Source organism: Benincasa hispida, chromosome 6 (genome assembly GCF_009727055.1).
Source record: "Benincasa hispida cultivar B227 chromosome 6, ASM972705v1, whole genome shotgun sequence".
NCBI classification, from domain to species: domain Eukaryota; kingdom Viridiplantae; phylum Streptophyta; class Magnoliopsida; order Cucurbitales; family Cucurbitaceae; genus Benincasa; species Benincasa hispida.
The window spans coordinates 1,730,546-1,754,337 of record NC_052354.1 but is presented as its reverse complement, the minus strand read 5'-3'; the positions used below and the strand labels follow the sequence as shown (position 1 = coordinate 1,754,337).

The window sequence follows — 23,792 nt, the reverse complement described above, 5'->3', positions numbered from 1 at the left end:
GATTAGGTGGTGGCAAAACATTGTGCAAATACTTCAAGAGTAGGAGGTGTCTTGCATTGAAGGCTTGGTAAAGATGATAATGATCATTTCCTTTGGCCTATAAATACCACCACAAGGCGTTCTTCAATTCATAAGCCAAATACTCTTCAAAGAACGTGAGAAAGTGTAAGATTTAAATAACATGCAGCAGACGTATCAAGGATCTATAAGCATTCAAATTCACTAATTTTGGTAGAAACTAAAGCATGCACTTCTAAAAAGAGGGTTTTAAGATCATATCTTTCTCCAAGAACTTGATTGTACAGCAGCAGTCTTCACCAAAGATCACTGTGAACCACCTCAAGATCTTCCTCACTATCCTCTTGAAGCTTTAGACCAAGTTGTGGGACTCAAGAACAGGTTGAAACGATGAAGAACAGTGAAGAACTCACAGCAGCTCACTTTGAAGAACACTTTCTTCTCTCTGAAATTTTCTCTTAAAATTTATGTATTAGCATGCCCTCAAATAACTCAAAATTTCTTTATTTATTGCAGATGAATATGCAAAGAAGAGAATTGTATGGCTTGCAGCTCATGCTTGGAGTATTAATTAAGAGAAGGCAATGGACTTTGTGTGAGCATGAAGAAGATGATAATGGAAAATCAACATTTTCTATTTTAAGCATGCAAAACCGATTTTCTCAATTTTCTTCTAAAATCAAAATTGATTTCAAAAACCATTTTTGATTTGATAAAACTGAAAAAAGATTTTCTAAAATTAATTTCATAAATTAATTTTAAATATTAATTAATTTAATATCAAATATTAAATTAATTTTGGCACAATAATCATTTTCATAAATTTAAATCATATTTAAATATATTTTCCTGTTCCGTTTAATTTGAACGTTTCAAATTAATTTCTCAAGCTACTCTAAAGCTTATCCATTTACGAGCTAGTAGGGGACCTCGTGGACCTACAGATCATGGGCTCCAACGATTTGAGATTAATTGGCTAAATTCATTAGTCCAATCTAACCCCCATTCGTTAACTAATGGGATACTCCACTATAGCCCATAGTTGAACTCCCCTCACTATAGGTATATTATGCCCAATTAATAACCATAATCAGTAAGTCAATCCTTCATAGGTTGTTCGTAATCATAGCTAGGTCAAAAATACCATTTTACCCCTGTGAATACATCTTATTCCTTAAGTTCCTACTAACCCTCTAATGAACAATCCTAATTCATAATCTCTATGAATCAATTCCTTTCTCTATCATGAGAAGGTGGGGCCCCGATTTTTCAAGACATGGAATCAATACTTAAGAGAACAACCTATCTGCTAACCCTAAATAGGGTAGGAGTGAATTTCATCTTACAAGGCTATGTCCTCAGCTATTCATCCGGTCTTATCCCCAAAATGGTAAGCTTATTGAGCAGTGTTGTTGGACTACTCTCACCATTTGTAGATCAAAGGATAATCCCGAAAAAACTGGAGTTCATAGCTAGCTTAGGATTAAGATTGAGTTAACCTAGGTTATATGATAAATGAAATAGCCAGTTTTAACAGTAAATGGTCGTTATATAGAAAAGTAACTATTTTTGTGGTCCAGTCCAAACTCATTGCATAGGATGCCCCCACTCACATGTCTCAACATAACGATTTGTGGATCACATCGTTTGTAGCACCTTACAACTTCTTGTAACAACTACAGAGTGGGTCACATCTAATAGTGTTACTATGATGAGATACCCAATTTCATCCATATACTTATTAGACCATTTAGGCTATATACTATCAACTTGATCCTGTTTATGTCACTACATAAAGTTACAATATTTAGACTATAGCCAAGGATGCGTTTATTGGATTTCCATAATAAGATGCAAAATCAACAAGTCATTATTATTGATAAATAGAATGTTTAACACGAACTGCAAGTTCTAAGATATTCCCAACAAGAAGAGTGTTAAAAGGTAGATTTGAAGGAGATCATGCGTTGGGAGTAAGATCATGCATTGATCATGAAGTTCAAAAAGAAGGAGATGCTGTCAGATAGTGAGGTCTGGAAGTAGCATCAAATTGGGATGAGGATTTCTCAGGAATACTCGTGTGTTTGGAGTGATTCTAAAGCCATCTGAAAGCTCTGAGAGTCTAGTTTTCAGGGTAGGGCTGCCGGAGAAGAATCTCCAAGCAATTGGGCTGGAGAGTGAAGAAAAGACAGAAGGGTCGAGCTATCGAGTAAGCTTGAGCAAGTCTTGATGTTTTGAGAATTTCAGCCAAACCACGAGAAGTTCTGAGCTAATATTTTAAGGTAAGCTTTCTAAGACATTTTAGAGCATGATTGTAGAAGAAAGTATATCGAGATAAGGCTTAGAACTATGAGTAAACTGAGCTTTAATTTGAATCTAAATCTTGGGTTCAAAATGGTGCCCGAGGTGATCAAGGAACTTCTAGAAAGAAAGATTCCTACCTTACCAAGGTGAGTGGTATTTCCTTTAAGTCTTACGCATATCTTTTAGAGTAAATTATATATGCTTATGTTATGAATGAGTAAATTATCATGTGAATGAGATTATGTGATCAGGATGGTCACGGCGGTCAATAGACCTAGTTTCTGAGCCCGAGTGGAACCTCACATGACGGTCAGAAGACCGAGAGGTCTAATTCCTGAGCCTATGAGAGGAACCTCGTATGAGATGGTCAGAGGATCGACGGGCCTAGGTTCTGAGCCCATGAGCGGGGAACTATTTTCGCATAGGGAACAAAGGGAAACATAAGAGAATAAACGTTTATGATTAGTAACAGTTACCTATCTACCGTACGTGTAGATAGGAGTTGAGACTAGACTCATTCAAAGTGGAGGTTTGAGTATTAACCTCGAATTTATGTTATGCTTGTTATTATGAGTTGAAATGGACTCTAGAAGTTGCTTACCACCCACTGAGCTTTTGAAGTTCATTCTATTATTTCATGTTTTTCTTCCCAGGTAGCAAAAAGTGAAGAGTTCCAGGGTGCTGCTAAGGTCAAGGTCTGCCACAGCCAAAGTTACTTCCAGGGTTTTAAGAGTGTGTTGTAAACTTTGTAGTTAAGTCTTGGAGTTATTAAATGTTACATTGTTGTAATAAATGGGCCTACTCAATCAATTGTTGTTCATCTCCTTCACTTAAAGTTTACTGAGTTTAGTAAGGTAGAGATGGGCAGTAGGTATCACAAAAGGGTGGTATGTGCAGTCCTTCACGCCTCTCCTCAGGCTCAGGAAGCGGGCTCGAGGTGGGATGTGACATGTTATGAATGAGTAATTAGCATGAGAATGAGATTATGGGATCGGGATGGTCAGGGGGTCAACAGACCTAGTTCCTGAGCCCCGAGCAGAACCTCACAAGATGGTCAAGGGACTGAGAGGTCTAGTTCTTGAGCCTGTGGGAGAAACCTCGTATGGGATGGTCAGAGGGCCGGCAAGCCTAGTATTTGAGCCCATAAGCAGGAACCTATGAGCACATAGAAGACAAAGGAGACATAGAAAACACAAGAGAGTAAGTGTTTATGATTAGTATCAGTTTAACTATCTACTGTGCATGTAGATAGAGTTGAGATCAGACTCATTCAAAGTTGAGGTTTGAATGTAACCTCGTATTTGTGATACGCTTGTATTATTTATTAGTTGAAATAGACTCTAGAAGTTGTTTACCACTCACTGAACTTCTTGAAGCTCATTCTTTTCTTTTATGTTTTTCTTCCCAGATAGCGAAAGGAGAGGAGCTCCAGGGTGCTGCTAAGGTCAAGGTCTGCCACAGCCACAGTCACACTTTCGGGTTTTAGAATTGTGTTGTAAACTTTGTAGTTAAGCCTGAAAGTTGTATAAATGTTGTACTATTTGTAATAAAATAAGCTTAATTAAATAGTTGTTGTTTACATCTATGGCTTAAAGTTTTATGTGTAAAGAGATTCAGATGGGCAGTAGGTATCACAAAAGAGTGGTATCTCGATCCTTCACGCCTCACCTCGGGCTCAGTAGGTGGGCTCAGGGCGAGACGTGACAGGCATACTCAACACTGGTCGCATATATAACGTTGTGGATCAGAAGCTCTGATGGTACAATATCTTCCTTCCTCCTACATAAATTTACGAATTGAATAGATTTGTGGCAGGAAAACCCACTATTAAGCAACAACGATGACGACGATGTTTGAGCGACAACAAAGATATAGAAAAAATTCACACTAAAATGATGAGTGTCCAAAAACCATGAACACACGCAAACTTCAATCGATGAACTTTTCCAACAACGAAGTTTCAAATGATTGAATGGACCATCTGACCCATGGGATATTGCTCATTCCTTCGATACCTACACCTGGACTGCACAGTAAAAAAAATCTTCGAAGCAACTAAAATCTTATGGCAAACAAGATTTGAAAGTTTTAAAAAGGAGGTTACAAGCTTGTTTCTAGCACCAATGACCTCCATCAAAGGCATCGATTGCAAGGAAGGCTGGAAATGGATATGAGTGACGATTTCACCACCCCTCTATTTATAATGCAAGTATAAGATTTGGTTCTTGCTATACAATGTGTATTGAGATATGGGGAGTCAAGCAGTTCTTTTTCCAATATGGAAATCTTAAAGGAAAAAAAAAAATCAAAGCCTCAAGTTTATCCAAATTTAGTTAGAATCTCAATTTTACTCATCAAAATAAAGCTCGAAGTTTTATTGTCTTCAAAGAGAAGCCGTTATTCAAATTATTATTTGGGGAGGCCACCAATTTTACCCTACTCCAAATCGATGACCCAAATAAAAATATCTGATTTTTTATCCAAATTCAAGCTGAATTTTGGATTGAGCCCAAAATTTATTTGAATTAAAAGTATGGTTGGTCTACCCTAAATCAAGTTTTGGTTCTTCGTATACCAAGTTCAAATCAAAATTTGGGTATAAATTAATTTTGAGGAAGATTGAACTCAAATATATTCTAAATTCATTCCAAATTCAAATCCGAATTCAAAATAAATGTTGTCTCAAATAATGGGCACACTCTAAGCACTTTTCAAATCAAAGTCGAAGTAAAGAGAAGGGCGAAGTCAAATTCTACTTCAAATTTAAATCAATAATTGACTATATGCCAAATTAGCAAAAAAAAAAAAAAAAAAAAAAAAGTAGAATTTGGGATACTATTCAAACTTCAATTTGTAATTAAAATGAAGTATAAATTCTATTGTAATTCAAATTAAAGTTTACACCCAAATAAGAAAGTCGATGACTAAAATTCGTCCTTTGTTTACTTAGCCTAAAATGTGTCAAGAAAATAAATTTCAAATTAAAATTTGGAGCTAAATTCTTATATTTTGAACAAGATGACACATCAAAAGAAGTCAAAATTATACTTTGATTTTATATTTTTTTTTTCGAGATTCACCTACTGTATAGACGTGCATGAATAACAAAAAGAGGCATCTGGAACGATCCGCTTTCACTCAGAGGTACTCTTTGATAAGAGTTCCTTCAACACTAACTCTAATTTTTAAACTGATAGAGATTCTAGGAAATCCACTTTAGGATCAGTGTTTACTCTTAATGGAGGAGTTGTAGTCTGAAGAAGCACCAAACAATGGTGCATCACTGACTCCACAATGGAGGCGAAATATGTACGGCTTGTGAAACTGCAAAGGACGCTGTTTGGCTTAGGAAATTCTGGACTTATTTGGAAGTTGTTCTAGATATATCAAAGCCCATCACCCTTTATTTTAATAATAGTGGTGTTATGGCTAATTCCAGGGAGACTAGGAACCACAAGTGTGGAAAGCATATAAAGCGCAAATATCACCTGATTCGAGAGATTATGCATCGTGGGGACGTGATCCTCATGAAGATCACTTTGTAACGCAATGTTGTTGATCTATTTACAAAGGCTCTCACAGCTAAGGTGTTTAAGGATTAGCTGGAGAGTCTGGGTCTATGAAATAAGCCTCATCTAGTCTAAGGCAAGTGGGAGATTTTACTGGACACGTATTGTATATCATAGTTTCTTGTTTTTATGTACTGTTTTACGAGTTTTACTTTTATGATATACACCCCACTAGCTTTAAGGAAAGTGAGAGATTATTGGAGTTGATGCCTTAAATCTTGTAGTCTTGTAGTTTTTAATTGTATTTGTACAAACAATTTATTTATCTAATAAAATAAGAAATATTTTATTCGACATTTAGTTACATTAACCACAAAAACCAATAAATTAAGATCCAAGGTTATTAGATGTGCATGTATGTGGAGACATATAGGTGGATCATGTTTAAGTCATAACCTAAACGGTTTGTAGTAGATCGATAAGGGTGGATACTTTATCTAGTGACACTACGGATACGAACCGTTTTGTAGTTGTTACAATTGTTGTAAAGTGCTACAAATGATTCGATCCTAACAATTCATGTGGAGATATTTATGTACAAAGAGTTTGTATAAGACTGAACCACGAAATGAATAGTTTCTCTATATAACAACATTACTAGATGAGACTTATGTTTCATAAGGATGACCATAAGTGACTTAACCTGAATCCTTAGTGAGTTATGAATCCTGCCTATGAAGGCATTCCTTTGATCTGCATGGGTGAAAGTGGCTAGTTTCGCCGACTTAATATGCTTACCATTTTGGGGATTTGTCTGATTGAGGAGTTGGGAACGTAACTACACAAGAAAGAATTCACTCATTCCCTAATATTAGGGTAAGTAGAGAAATTGCTCTCTTAAGGTTGATTTTGGGGCTTGAACAATGTGGTACCACACCCTATCCTAGCCCGAGAGGGTTCGGTTATAGTTAGACTATAACTTATTGTTCACTAAAGAGATCAGTGGTACTTAAAGAGTTAGATGTAACTACAGGGGAAAAACTGTCACACCCCACCCCAAACCACCTTCTTAGCCTAAAGAAAGGCATGACTGCAGCAGTTAGCAACCCTTGGACTGACACTTACTGCCTAATAACTCTTGCGAAATAACTCTGATACCAATTACAATTCATATGCAATGGTACGTCTTTAGGCCCACAATTTATTAACCTAGAAACATAATATGTTTAGAGTCATTACAACACTAGATTTATAAGTAACCACCTAGCAACCACCTATATGAACAATAGTAACATGTGTACAATATTAACAGTAACCACCTAGCAAACGGTTACAAGTATTTTGTTCCTTTAATGCAGGGCAGAACAAGAATTCTTCGGGGATTGACCGCTACTTGTGGGGGGGAGGGGGGGAACAAATGATTGAAACGGTGGAGCTTACGCCTAGTGAGTGACCGAGAAAACATAGTAAATTCTCATGCATAATTTCAAAAAATAGTTTTATCTGAAATTTAAACTTTTGCAGCATAAATATTTTCCAAGCGTAAATTATATAAAGTTGTTTTAAACATAAAACAGTAAAAGCATTTCTCAAATCAAGTACGTTATAACGGGTAAAATAATCCCAACACCAACTACTAGTCCAGAGAGAACCCTTTTCTTCAATCTCTGACTTTATTCACCTATGGCCACATTAGGTACTACTGCTCAGATACCTTCTCCTTGTATTTCAGTATCGAGCTATTTGGATACCTTCTCCAACGTACTTCAGTATCCCGTTGGCTTGGTACCTTCTCCAACGTACATCAGTACCAATAGATACCTTCTCCTTGTACTTCAGTATCTAGTTGGGTGGATGCCTTCTCCTTGTACTTCAGCATCGCATTTTACCAAAACTATTTATAAACAACTTTTCTCTTTAACGCATGTACAGTATAACACATATACAACGTGGCTTTAAAGATGATAACGTATGTTGGATAAAATAAACATATGTAAATAGTTTTTCAACAATATGCATGCATTCAAACCACAATTCAAACTTGCTTGGAAACCACTTTATAAAACTAGTAAGCATGAGAATTATTTTTGCAAACATGCTTTTTGTAAAACGTTTGTAACCAAAATAGTTTAAAAATGTTTTAGTTAAAAACATTTTAGCCACTCACCTCGATTTCTTTGTAGCTTTTCATTCTAGTAGCTCCTCAGGCTCCTTTTCACCCCTAGAATCCAGATTCAACTTACAGCTTAGATTACTCATAGTTCTGGACCTTATTTTGAAATAATTCCTTATACAAACTTATTCTAAAATGTCTCCGGAAACTTACCCTAAAATTTCAGCTCTGAAGTCTCCATGGTTTGGCCGGAATCATAGAATCTTCAAGACTGGCCTAGACTGATCTGACAGTCTAACCCTTCTGCATTTTTTAAATTCCAGCCCGGTTCCTTTGAGCTTTTTCCTCTCCAGCCCGTTTCTGAAAACTAGATTCAGAGCTTTCAGATGGCTTTGGAATCATTCAAACGCACGAGTATATTGGGAGATCTTTCCGTCAAAGTTGATACGTCTCCTCACCCTCATTGTCAATGCGCTCTACTCTCCCTCTATTTTTAGCGTAATTTCTAATTTTGTGATTTGAAAATAAAATCCAAAGCTCTATTTATAGCATTCAAATCTCTCGTGGTGTTGACAGCATCTACTTGGCTTGCATGGCCAAATGTTTATTTCTCCCTTATCAAAGCAAGCTTGCTTCACCTTGTCCTAAGGTGTGTTCTCATATGCGTCCACCAAATTCCTTAGCCCTTAAGAATTTTTCTTATGAAGACACTTAATTTGTTTTGATGTTTGCCCTTCGCTCTTCAACCTTTGTTTGTAATCATTTAGGGTTTCCAATGTATACTCTACAAGAACGCATCCAAATCACGCATAAACACTTGTCCGACCATTCGATGCATAGGGGAGGCCTTCGATTGCGTAGGCGTGACGTTGAATGCACCCAGCAAGGTGTGTGCTGACGCACAGGCTGCTCTCGCTCTCTCCCACTTCTCTTGCTGTCTCGATCCTCCATCTTTGCTCTCTCCTCACTTTCCTCGCTCAAATCTCGCTCTCGTCCACCTCGTCTCTCCAACTTTCTAGCTTCAAAATCTCGCTCTCTCTACTCTCGCTCTCTCCACTTTCTAGTCAAAATTCGCTCTCTCTACCTCGGCTCTCTCCCACTTCTAGCTCAAAAATCTCGCTTCTCTACTCTTGCCTCTTTCCACATTTCTCGCTGGTCTCAGCTCTTCCAATCTCACTCTCTCCCACTTTCTTGCTCAAAATCTTTGCTCTACATAATCTCGTGCGTCTCACCAATGTTCAATGATCTCGCTCTCAACGATCTACTCTTAGCTACAGCGAACGTTGTTTGTCTTCGTGCACATTCTAACACGATTGTGGCACTAAGTCCATTGCCCTCCAGTAGTTTGTGACAACATCGCAGTTTCACATAACTTCCATATTTTTTTTCAGTCCTGTCAGGCCATAACACGACTTCTCCTAATTTCTCCATTCTTAACCGAATTTTCCCCCAAATTTTTCCAAACTTAATTTCCATATTATTTCCACACTAGAAGCTCAACCTACTTATTATTTTTCCACTTTCCAACTCGAATTCGCATATATTTTCTTTTCGAATCTATTCCACACTAGCTGTTTCATCATCCTACTTATTATACAAATTTCATCACAATTTTATCAATTAAAGCTCAACTTAATTTATTCAAAGAAAAATCTACTTAATACTTAGAAATTTCCTTCCCCTTAACTTAGGATTTAACTTTCACTTAGTTAATTCCTTTTATCACTTGCTTAAGTAAGGAAAATAGAAATCCGGATTTCACAAAAACGGTAATTTTGGCCCAGTTGTACTTACAAGCGACTTGCGAAGGGTCAATGCACTGTTGATTAGTTATATCCAATGGACACAAAAATATATCTATAGTGCAAAGAGTGTAGTTGTCGGTCTTTAGTGGAGTGACTAATAGTTATTGAAAGTTTGTTGATTTAATTAAAGAATTTAATTAATTAATCAAGTACCATTAGAGCTTCAATCTATAGGTCTATAAGATCTCTTCGTTAGCTCAACTGGGATCAATGAGAATCAAGTTGATTTTGGATTAATTTGAATTGTTCAAATTAATAGAGGGAATTAATTATATAAGCTATAATTAACATAAAACTAATTATATGAGACATAATTAATATAATCTGTATAACGCATACAAGATATAACTCATATTGGTGAGCCAAACACCCCCTAAAAGTTATCATATATCTATAATGGTACTAAAAGTAGAGAAAACATAAATTAATCAAAAGATATAAATTTTTTTCAATAATATTAAATTTAAAGAATTCCTACCAAGGCTAAATGCAAAGGAAAAATTTCAGGAAAAAACTAGTGATAAAATGGTTAACCTAGTAATCAGAAAGTACTAAGTCTAGAAAAGTTTTAAAAATGCTAGTGATAAACTTGAGGCTTCGAATCCTAAACTTGGGGGCGGACTTTAGAAAGTTGTTAAGGCATAAATCTGATCTAGAACAAGTATTGTCTCCAAACACATGACACTCCTTCAAGTGGAATACCCTTTGTCTCCAGAAAAAACAAATAGATGGTCATCAAAGCCACAAAGAAAGCAAAAGAGAAGAACAACCCAAATTTCATATAGCAAAGCATGACAAGAAAGATCTAAACAATCAAAAGGTAAAGAACATATTCACTGAGACCATTATACTTTCAGCAGCTGATCAAATTTCAAGTGGGAAGATTTCACTTGAGACCAACCATCTCAAACACCCCAAGACCATGCAAAGTCTTGAACATAAATGTAGATGAACAATAGACAACACCATTATACCATTTAGGTAAATAGGCAACCTCACCAGGAACTCCAAATTTCCAAGCAATAAACACAACCAACAAAACCTATAAATAAAAATTTTATTAGACTTAGAACTATCAAATGAGCAAATGGTTTTAAAGAATGGAAATAACATTCATCATTTTAATAACTAAATAAAACTAAAAAAACAAAAAAAAAATGTAGTCACTTGAAAAGCAAACATGACAATTCCACCAAGCAAGAAGAGGATTCTTCTTCCCCATATATCAGTGCCATAAACAGATACAAAAGTCGCGAGAAAATTAATACCACCAATAATGACAGATGAAAGAAGAGAAGCATTGTCTCTAAAACCAATGGTCTTGAACAACACAAGAGTATAGAACATGACCACATTGATACTAGTTAATTGTTGGAAAAATGGGATTAAAATTGACATCACCGACGGTGGCCTATTTTGTCTCTTTCTCAAATTCCTCCCAGGAAACTTCACTGCATTAGCAGCCATACTCGTCACCACAATATCTTGAAATTCTACCTCTACGTCCTTCTCAAACACACCACGAATGCGTTGGAGCATGGCTTTTGCCTTTTCAACTTTGCTTCTCTCCAACATTGAGTTTGTCGTATCAAGAAAGAATAGTTGAGATAGTGATGAATAATGCAGGCACAGTTGCACCACCTCGTCATCCCTATCCACCATGAATATTAGCAGTACCATAGTTGACAAAATTAACCAGTAGAATACCGATTGTAATAGAAATTTGAAAAACAACATCAAGAAATCTTCAATATTTAGATGGAGCCATCCGCGAAACATAAAGTGAAATAGATTGAAGTGAAAACCCAACACCAACACCCAAACAAAGATGACCAATGATAAGCATGACAATGTTTTGAGTTGCAAAATTAACAATAGCACCAACCAATAATACAAACCCACTAAAAAACATGGATTTTTTATGACCAAAATTTTTTACCCAAGAGGCTACAAAGGAAGCCAAAAGAGAAGCCAAATAAAAAGAAAAGGTGAACACAGTGAGAGTAAGACTATCGAACTTGCAATAGTGATTGATAAAAGTGTCTAGAGTTTCTTTCTGATAACCAAATGGGAAAAAGTTTTGCAAAAAGGGAGCCATAGAGGTGAAACAACCTGATAAAAAAACAAAAAATTGAGTGAATAAGACATTAAGGGAAAGGAGGGAAACAATAGAATAACGAAAGGGATATGAAGATAAAATAGCTTACAGAGATACTGATGTCATAACCGAATATGAATCCACCCATAGCAGCAACAATGCATGTTATCAACACATAACAAGTGAGCTCTCCAGGATAGTTCTTTATCTTGCTGCCTTCGTTATGGTTGAGCTCGAAAACACTACAGGCCATGTTGATTGCTGAGTGTGGACAGGAAATAAAGGAAATATGATCGATAGAAATAAAGTGAATGGTGAATGTGAAAAAAGATGTAATGAATATAAGAATATATACACAAATATTTCCCTATTATAAATATTATAAAAATAGATGCCCAATGCTTAGTGTTCTAAAGCCATGCCTCATGTTGTCTATGTTTCTTGTACTTATTCATGCTTGGCGTTCATGTAAGACCACATCTTACTTGCCACTTTACCTACACATAGTGGCATTTAGTGGATCTTAAAAACACACACATTGGTCAAAAAATCCACTTCAAAATCCCACTTTGAAATTTCATCTTGTCCTATTTTCATAATATTAGTTATTTTATTTTATTATTTTATTATTTTATTATATTGTATTCATATCTAATTTTGGTTTGGTGGGTGTTTTATATGAGTAATATGAAACCTCTGTACTGATATGGTTCTTTGAGCTTTGGCTTTTAATTTCTCTTTGATTTCTCATTTAAATTTGTAATTAGTTCTTGCTTGATGAGCTTATATGTGTTCCCAAGAGTCTATAATTTATTTGGAATCATTAGAGTTGAAATTAAGCTGTAAATCGAAGAAACAAGCGAAGAGGCCAAGTTAAAGATTCCATAAAATCTGCCTCTGTTCATATCGTCGTTGAGTTTCAATAGCTAAACAATCCTTTAGCTTCATGCGTTAGACGATGTGAAGAAAAGCTAAGCGATCGTGTAGCTTCGGGCATTGATCGTTGAGGTGTTGTGCGCTAGACGATCGGTATNTAGACGATGTGAAGAAAAGCTAAGCGATCGTGTAGCTTCGGGCATTGATCGTTGAGGTGTTGTGCGCTAGACGATCGGTATACCCACGGGAGCTAAGCGATGCTTTGTATTGCTATATGATGGCACTACACAAAAGTGCAGCTTCGGGTGGGAGCTAAGCGATGCGGTGAAGAGCTATACTATAGCACTGCACGATCGCTTACGACAATCATTTACCTTTGATCGGGAGCTAAATGATGCATTGAGATGCTAAGCGATAGCACTATGCAAACGTTTATGCGGTAGCTAAGCGATGTGTCGAGATGCTAAGCGATAGCACTACGCGATCGCTTACCTACGTGCGGAACCTAGAAGATGCGTCGATTGCTATATGATAGCACTAAGCGATAGCTTACCTTGTGCACGTGCTAAACGATCAAGACCAGGCGTTAAACAATGGCACTAAGCAATCATGTAGTAAATTGTCTGTACTAAACAATGGAGCTGCACGACAGTGTTGGACACTAAGCGATCGTGTAGCTTCCTTTGGCACTAGACAATGACACTATGCGATAAAAGGAAAACACTACACGATCGTGTAGCTTTGTTAAACGATCATGCAAACACTAAACGATCAATCAAAACGCATGACGATGGTCATCATTGCTAAACGATTAGACTTAGCGAGATTTTGAACATTAGCGAAAGCTGCCGGTTCGACCGGTTCTCTTGAGGTCCGGTCCGGTTCAGCCTCGAATGGTTTTTGGCTGGTTCGGTTTAGATGGTTCACGTTTGGTTCAAGCTACTTAAGTTCATTTTGGAGAAGTTCGAGTGGTTCAGAAGTGGTTCAGAGGTTGTTTTGTAATAATTATGTTTTTCTTTTGTTATTTATGCCAAAACTAAATCCATATTAGTTAGTGTTTAATTATTTATGCATGTGATGTATGTTATAATTAAATAAATCTTGTATGTGCATACAGTATGCCATGTAGGTTTAAAATCCGACCGTAGGAAGAATCTTACATGCATTGAAAGTATGTTATAAAATGTTATAATATATAGTATGCATGTTAGGGTTTCTTTTATTTAATATAATAGTTATATTAGATATTGAATGCCTTTGTTGTTTGTCGTGGATGTTTAGCATGTCTAAAATTTTATAAGCTGTTATAAAATTGGGTTAGACATTTAAAATCCATAACAAAGAACAACTGCATGCTCACTTAGGTTAACCACTTGTTTTAATAGTTAAAATAGGTCGTTAAACTTGTAAAACTAGGGTTATAAATTCAATCGGTATATAATCTTGTCGAAGGTTGGGGTACTTAAGTTGATGGTCTACGGAACACCTCCTATTTAGGGATTATGGTCGAATAATTGAGTGTTGGTAATCGGTTTTATGAGCATTCGTGAGCGGTGTGAGGTAATACAAATGGTTTATCACCTAGACATCGTAGGTTTAGAATCCATTTATAAATGTTATACTTGGATAAACCACCTAGACTTAGGGCTGTTTTTATTAGCTGAAAAAAACCTAAGTATAAATTTACCCAAATATTTAGAAAACTTCAGTGGGAGAATAAATGTTATTAACTCTCACGTCCTCAAGAGTTCACACCGTGAGATCCATGCTTGGCTTCTTGTCGATTTTACCTCGACTTCTCCATACGGAAAGTGTTTATATGGGTCAATAACAAGGTGAATGAGGGAAGTCGTTCATAGTAAATGGGTGAAGGAAATGTGTCAACATTGTCCTACGGTCTCCTCCATTAGTTTGAATCGTGAGATTCCTATGTTGCGTCTGCTGTCGTTTTAGGCGGCACTAACTAGTCGTTAACTGTGGCGATCCCCCGGAGGGTTGTAATATAGGATCCGAAATAACCCAGGCTTCAGTAAAATGAATAGGGTCTTATAGTTCCGTCTTGGGTATTGTCTTCTATTTCGAAGGCATACTCATACCATTCTGTAGGATCTGAAAATCGCAGGTCTACACTTACAAGACTTACTAAGTGTTAGTAATGATCTTGACCGAAAGCAATAACTAAATGACTATCAGAATATGAGTTATTTTGAAGATAGTATTTAGTCAAGAACTGTCTTGCTTTTGTGAAGGAATTCTTGACTGCCCCTCGGTAGCATTTGTTCTAACTCACTTAAGTATCGTTGCAAAAATAATGATTATGGGTACATTATCACTTTACTAAAACTTGATTGGATTTAAAAGCAATTCACTTATAAAAATTGTTTATAATTTCCGAATGACGAGTTCAATTATACAATTGTTGGCTTCGAACAAACTAATCAGGGATAACTATGTCACCTGGAAATTGAATTTGAACACAATACTTACGATAGACGATTTGAGATTTGTCTTAATGGAGGAATTTCCTCCCATTCCTAGTTCTAATTCCATCCAAACTATTTAGGAAGCATTTGATAGATGGATGAGGGCGAATGATAAAGCCCATGCTTATATTCTCGTAAGCTTGTCTGACGTTTTGGCGAAAAAAACACAAGGATATGAGTACTGCCAAAGAGATTATGGAATCTTCGAGAGGGATATTTAGACAACCGTCCTTCACCCTGAGGCATGATGCTATCAAATACATCTATAATAGTCGCATGAAAGAGGGCACCAATGTTCGTGAACATGTCCTGGACATGATGGTCCACTTTAATGTGGCTGAAGTAAACGACACTATGATGGACGAGAGAAGCCAAGTTGGTTTTATTCTAGAATATCTTCCAAAGAGTTTTTTGCAATTCTATACGAATGCTTTCATGAATAAAATTGAATACAACTTGACAACTCTACTGAATAAGCTACAGGCTTTTTAGACCATGTTGTGAACTAAGGGTCTGGAACTAGAAGTAAATGTTACTTCTGCTATGAAGAGAGAAACGTCCTCCAAGCCTGATGTTGCCTCCTCTTCGTAGAGTAAAAGTATTCCAGCAAAAAAAGACAAAGGGAAAGGGAAGAATAAGCTTACTAGCAAGAAAAGCATGAAAACCGCTACAGAGAAAGGGAAATGTTTCCACTGCAACGAAGAATGGCACTAGAAGAGAAATTGCCCTAAATATCTTACTGAGAAGAGAGCAGATAAAGGTAAACAAGCTACTTAGTACCTGAAGACTGCTTACTCAGCTCGACCAGTGGGAGACATTGTTGATGAGGATGTTATTACCTGCTTTTGATGTTTTGTAATGAACATATTGTACATATTTTTGTTTTGAATGAAATGTTCGTTTTTAGAAAATATGTTTGTTCTATCTCATAGAAACTTCTGTTAAAAATCAAATTGTTAAAAGCCATTTGCAAATATTTAGATATTAAATGGCTAAGATCGAAGTATGATAAATTTAAAGATTTCTAGATCTGACTGTTAACAAGAGTTGTTAAGGCAGGTCCGACACATCTTAATTAAAGAGTTGAGAGTACCTCAATGTAGTGGGAGGAAAATGTGCTTCCTGCCCATTATTGAGAATTAGATGCATTCCTCATATAATTTAACAAGAAGCCTATTTGTACACTAATATGTTTACAATGATTCTCTCGACTAAAGTGTTTGAGAATCATCTAGTAAGACTAGAAATACCAGAGGTTAATAACCTAGGGCAAGTGGGAGAAATATCTGGTAGTAGATACCGAATAGTAAAACCATGGGTATGGGAGGCCCTAGTTTATTGTATTTCTCTATAAAACTTAGAAACTCAGTCTTATATATTGGATATATAAGTTCACTCGGTTTCCCTTACTCTCTTGTTGAACCCTTAGAGTTTTTCCTTGAAATTCCTTGGTGATAGTTCGAAGTCTAGAGTTCACTCCCCCTGCCCCGACTATTTCCCCACTGGTGAGTACCTCTCGATTTTCCTTGAATTTGACAGACTTAGAGTTAGAATTTCATTAAGGCAACCCTCACACCAAATCTACATTCAATTTAAAAACTTTTGGTTCAAAAATCACCTGATTTGCACAAGTAGTCCAGAATAACTTCTCGTTTGAATTTAGCCTAGGCATCTATCCGTACACCCAGCTTTCTTCAGCACCTCTGTTCTTACTTTCGTCCGATAAGCTCTATGGACACTTTGCATTCAGCTTTCTTCAGGCAAAGTACAACACATGTGTCCGTACATCGCTTAACGCTTAACGCTATCGTCTAGTGTTATCGTGTAGCGCTATCATTCAGCTTCTACACTTATCGTCTAGCGCTTACACTGATCGTGTAGTACTTTGCGCCTATCGTATAGCCCAATCGTCTAGCGCGTCACTTCTCATCGTTTAACGTCGCGCACATCTTCACGATCGTCTAACGCATCGCTTAGCTCCACGCATTGCTATACAATCGCCTACCTCATCATTTAGCTCCACGCATTGCTACACAATCGTCCAGCACCCACCTACATGATCGCCTACCTCATCCTACAGCGCCGCTCACTTACTAGACGATCGTCTACCTCATTGTTTAGCACTGCTCATTTGCTACACGATCGTCTACCCAACGCCTTGCATTTAACCTCTCGCTTTCTCTGCCCTTGTTCACGCGTTCTCAACGCATGGGCGACTTTCATGCAATGTGTTCAACTTCACAAATTCACACATGATTGTCCTTGACTTAGTTTTATTTTATGCTTTTAATACCAAACGTCTAGTTCCGTGTTAACCTTGCACTTAGTTAAATTTCCATTAGTTAAATTCCAAACTTTTTTTTAAGAACATTTATTCAATACTTAGAGTTCTTCCTTTTTAGCATAGGGTATACCTAGTCAGGTTCTTTAGTTATTAGCTTAAACAGGAAAATAGAAATGCAGGTTTCACATCTATAGTATATGAATAAGGTTGGGTGCCTTATTCTGGTAACACTATTGGATGCAGCCTATTCTGTAGTTGTTACAAAGAGTTGTAAAGTGCTACAAATGAAGTGATCCTAATTCGTTCATGTTGGGACATAAGGAGTGGCGGTGTCCTGTGCAAATGAGTTTTGTTCAAGATCGGACCACGAAACCAGTCATTCTTACTTTATAATGCTATTTACTATTAAAGACTAACTATTTCAAAGCAATGACCTAGGTAACTTGACCTTAATCCTGAGCTAACTATGAACTGCTGTTTGTTCAGGATTATCCTTTGATCTGCAAATGGTGGGAGTAGACCAATGGTCTCTGCTCAATAAGCTTACCATTTTAGGGATAAGACCGGATGAATAGTTGGGAACATAGGGTGCAAGATGGAATTCACTCTTACTCAATTAGGGATAGTAGAGAGGTTGTTCCTTTCAAATGCTGATTCTAGGTCTTGAACAAGAGACCTCACCCTCTCATTGGTCTGAGAGGGATTTGATTTGTTGATTGGATAAAAAATCAATTGTTCATTAGGGGATCAGTGGAACTTAAGAAACAAGAGGTAATTTCGAGGGTAAAAAAGAGATTCAACCCAACCATTATTACGAGCAACATATGAAGGGTTAACTTACTAATCATGGTTATATCGAGTGGACATAATATATCTACAATGAGGGGAGTTCAGCTATGGGCTTTAGTGGAATCACCCATTAGTTAACGAATGGGGGTTAGATCAGTCTAATGAGTTTAGCTAATTAATCTCAGATCGTTGGAGCCCATGATATGTAGGTCTGCGAGGTTCCCCTACTAGCTCGTAAATGGATTAGCTCTAGAAATAGTGTGATAAGTTAATTTGAAGTATTCAAATTAGAATTAAATGAAATTGGAGAAATAATATTTAAACATGATTTAAATATTTGAAGATGGAGTTGTGTAAAAATTAAATTAGTATTTGATATTAAATTAGTTAGAATTATTTAAATTGTTTAAATAATTATTTATTAATTTTATTAAGAAAATTAATTTTGTAAAATTAATAATGTTTTCAATTTTATCAAATTTGATTTATGAAATAAATTTTGATAAAATTGAAAAAGAAGAAAGAAATCACAAAATGGAAAAATGGTTTTTCCATTGTCTTCTTCAAAGTAGCTCACTAACAACCTACTTCAAACATTCATTAACTCCAAGCATGAGCAGTATCCCATGTAGCAAATCTCTTTGCATGAATATCTGCAATATATTGAAGAGAGGGCAACCAATCAATTTTTCTGAAAAATTTGTGAGAGAAGAAGTTGTTCTTCTGTTGGCTTGCTGTTGTGAGTATTCTCCAAATTCCCTTAATTCAAGCTTATTTTGAGTCCCACTACTCAATCTAGAGCACCAAGAGAATAGTAGGGAAGATCTTGGGGTGGTCTACAACAAGATTTAGAGGAGATTTGCAGTTGAATTCGAGCTTAGAAGAAGTTCTTCAAAGGTATGTCATGAAACCCATTTATTTCTGTTGAAACATGTTTTCTTTTCTACCAGAATAATGAATTGGAGTGCTTATGGATCCTGGTTTTCTTCACCGTGCATTGGTATGTTCCAACAACTTCTCCAATTTCGTTTAATTCTAATTTGAACACTTCAAATTAACTTATCACGCTACTCGAGAGCTAATCGATTCACGAGCTAGTAGAGGGACTTCGCGGACCTATAGATCATGGGCTCCAATGATCCGAGATTAATCGGCTAAACTCATTAGACCGATCTAACCCCCATTCGTTAACTAATGGGTGATTCTACTAAAGCCCATAGCTGAACTCCCCTCACTGTAGATATATTATATCCACTCGATATGACCATGATTAGTAAGTTAACCCTTCACAGATTGCTCGTAATAACGACTAGGTCAAATCTCTGTTTTACCCCCGGAATTACCTTTTATTCCTTATGTCGCATCGATCCCCTAATGAATAATTGATTTGTGATCCAATCAACAAATCGAATCCCTCTCAGGCCAATGAGAGGGTGAGGCCTTTTGTTTAAGACCCAGAATCAACACTTGAAGGGAACAACCTCTCTACTAACCCAAATCGGGTAGGAGTGAATTCCATCTTGCACCCTATGTTCCCAACTATTCATCCGGTCTTATCCTTAAAATGGTAAGCTTATTGAGCAGAGACCATTGGTCTACTCCCACCATTTGCAGATCAAAGGATAATTCTGAACAAACAGGAGTTCATAGTTAGCTCAGGATTAAGGTCAAGTACCTAGGTCATCACTTTGAAATAGTCAGTCTTAAATAGTAAACGGCGTTATAAAGTAAGAGTGACTGGTTTCATAGTCCGATCTTGCACATAACTCATGAGGATCTACTCATGAGGAGAATCTCGCTAGTAAAGTTGTCTTTGATGATTAAATTTCCATTAGTAAATGAACTATTTAAGGTATTTTGCTAAGAATTCTTAGTGGTTTAACCGGGAATTACATCCTTTCAGGCAAGAAGAGCTAGGAGAGGCATATAACATGTTAAGAGGCCAATGAGCTGTGAGTGACTATGTGATGACTTACTATTTTCATAATTTAGAAACTAAGATTTCTTGAAGATATTCCTCATGCTAAGTGTTTAGATGAAGTGCCAAGCAATGTATTTGTGAAACTGTTTCTCATGTTAAGTAAAGCATGTTTTCCATGGAATTGATATGATTTAAATATGTTATCTTATTCAAATACCTTCAGCATGTTTAAGTAATTCCATTTTTATGATGAACTAGTATGATGGATTAATTAGTATGATGATTTGAGTACTAAGCCCGAGTGTTCAACTAAATTTTTATGATTAGTTTTACTTAAAACGCGATACCGAAGGACAATTAAGAAGGTATCTGCCCAACCAGATACCGAAGGACATTTCAGAAGGTATCTGATCAACTTGGTACCGAAGGACATTCGAGAAGGTACCGGACCAAGTTGATACCAAAGGACATTTGAGAAGGTATTTTAGCAGCTCGATACTGAAGGACGTTTGAGAAGGTATCTGAGTAGAAGTACCTAAGGATACTAAAGGACAATGAAAAGGTATCCTAGTCAAGTACCTAAGGATACTGAAGGACAATGAGAAGGTATCTTAGTCAGGTACATAAGGTACAACAGTACTCAGTTATAACCACATGCACATAGGTAATACAACGTTGAGGGACTGAGCAAAAGGGGTTTTCCCTGACTAAGGTTGACGTTGAGGGTTAGAACTAGTAGTTCACTCTCAAATAAGGATAAAGGCAGTTATATATTCTCCTAGGCTAGAAGGATAGTTTGAAATTTCTAATGCTTATGAATGTTTATCAACGCATGATGTTTACTAATGTATGAGTTTTCCAAGTATGTTTTCCATGTCTAACACATGCTAGTGGTTTTACAAGCTAGTTCAATATGTTTTAAGCCAACTTATTTCACAAAGTATGAAGCATGCATTAGGGTTAAAACTAAGGTTGAATGAAGCTTGACGTACTATGCTTTAAATACTTAAGGTTGCCAAAGTGCATGCGTTGGTATTTCTTAATATAATGAATAGGGATACTGAAGGTAGGGAAGGTATCTGAATAAATGTACCTAAGGTGTTGACAGTACATAACAAATTCCATGTGTATGTAGGTAGGTCTGAATGAGAGACCGAGGTATAGGTCTCTTGGCCGGTAACAGATGTTGGGAGCTAGAGCAACGTATGCTTGTTCTCAACTAAGGAATAAAAATGTTTAATGGTGGTTTTAAAGGTTTTATGTACACGTTTGCTTGGTATACTTTAGTTTCAGTATTATGTTTTCAAGCTTTCAGTTAAAGCATGAGATTTATGTTTTATTATGTCACTCACTGGGCTTTTAGCTCACGTTTTCAAATGTTTTCTTTCAGGTAGCGGTTAGTTCCCAAAAGACTATTCCATTGCTGCTCTTCCACTCAAAGAAACAGGTTAAAGGATGCGTAATTGAAGATCGGTATTAGTTAGTACACATGTGTCTGACTAGTGACTAGTATTCTAGATGGGGCTCACTAAGTTGCAATATTCATGTATGAATAATGCTGCGAAACCCTGTAATGTAAATGTGTTAAGTTCTGAGTTAATTTAGATGTATTCAGGGTTTTGAGCAATATTTAACAGGTAAGATAGGCAGTAAGTGCCAGCAAAAGGGTTGGTAACTACTGCAGTCATCATTCCGTCCAGGTTAGGAGGGTAATCTAGTGCAGGGTGTGACAAGAATGGACTTCTAAGTGAGTTAGAAGAAAATTCTTTATCTGTATGTGAGTCATGTCTCGAAGGCAAAATGACTAAGAGATTTTTTTACTGGAAAAGGACACAAAGCTAAAGAGCCCTTAGAAGTTGTACATTCAGGCTTCTATGATCCTATAAATGTTAAGGCAAGATAAGGGCTTGAATATTTCATCACCTTCACGGATGATTATTCAAGATATGGGTATGTTTATTTAATGCAACATAAGTCTGAAGCTCTTGAAAAGTTCAAGGAGTCCAAGGCTAAAGTTGAAAATTCATTAAATAAAACAATTAAAACATTTCGATCTGATGGAGGTGGAAGGTATATGGATCTATGAGTCTAGGACTATTTTAAAGGAACCTGCGAACGCCCTGAGTGGAAACATGGGGATCGGTCCCAATTTCAATTTTACAATGAAAGAAAATTACAAGATACAAATTATGGACAATAACAAATTTACAACATGCATTAATAAGAAAGGAAAAGGAAGAAAAGGGTTTAGAAAGAACTTACCCTTGAAGAACTCACAGCCTTCACAAAAATCCCCTTCTCTAAAAAGTCACAAACAAAACATGAATGATTTTAACTGGCCACCACCAAAAGATCTTCCTTCATATTCTCTTTAGGGATGAGAATCTGTAAGAAGGTGTAGGCTCTTAGGTTTTTGGAAGAGAGGGAGAGAAATTGAGATGAGGAGAGTTTCTGGGAATTTTTTTTTTCGAAGAGAGTTCTCTTTTCTGTCTTATGTGTAGAAGATGAAGACACCCTACCACACTGAAAAAGCAACTACACACACGTAGTCAGTTGAGAGAAAAATCAGGGGAAGGAATCATTTCTGTTGATACAATTGGCGGCCACAAAACCCTCTCTTGGTCGAGAGGGGTTTAGTTCAATGTTGACTATGGTAATTGTTCATTAGAGGGGGATCAGTGTTAACTTAAAAGAGGAGTTAGATTAAAAACTACAGGACAATACGGTAATTTTGACCTAGCTAACTTACAAGCATTTATGGAAGGTTCATCACCACTTGTTACTAATTATATTCCAATGAACCAAAATATAATTCGTTAAGTGCAAGATGTTAAGCTATCAGTTCTTTAGGTGGGTGTCTTGATAGTAATGGGATGGAAGGTCTAGATAATTTAAATTAAAATATCAGTATCATTGAAGCTTCAAACTACAATACATGGAAGTCCCCTTTGGTCAGCTCATAGGGATTTAATAGAATCAAATTTTAGATTAATTGGAATGTTTAAAAATTAAATGAGGAAATTATTAATGTGATTATAATTTAATTTAATTATTATATATGAATATAAATTATATATAATGCATTATAATCATTATATAATATAGTTTGTTGGAGAAAATAAATATTTTGAATATCGAAATTGCAAATATTAACTAATGTGAATTCTGGATTCATAAATGAATTAAATATAAATGGGATTTATATTAAATACCCATGCCATTTATTGAGATAAATTAATTCTATAGGTTATATGTTATATATAATATAACGTATACATACATCATTACATACATAAATATATACATATACATATATATATAATTATAAATTAATTAGTTGTTAATTTAATTTTAAATTTTTGATTTTTTGTGAAGGGAGAGAAAATAATTCCAACCCCTAATTTTTTTTTTAGAATAGATGTATATTATTATACAACAGCAAGGAGGAATCCCACAACCCGAGATTAAAGAACATCAAAGCAATAAAGCACAAGCCAAAGAACAGGCAAAAAACGTAAACAAAAGCCAACAAGCAAAAACCTGAACCAACCAAAGCATAAGATGAAAAAAAACCCCAAAAACAGCTAGGGAG

At 36.2% G+C, this 23,792-nt stretch overlaps 1 pseudogene; it reads right to left on the bottom strand.

Moving 5' to 3' along the window:
* Positions 1-10,401: 10,401 nt before the first annotated feature.
* On the bottom strand, positions 10,402-12,100 carry LOC120079866 (annotated as a pseudogene).
* Positions 12,101-23,792: the final 11,692 nt, after the last annotated feature.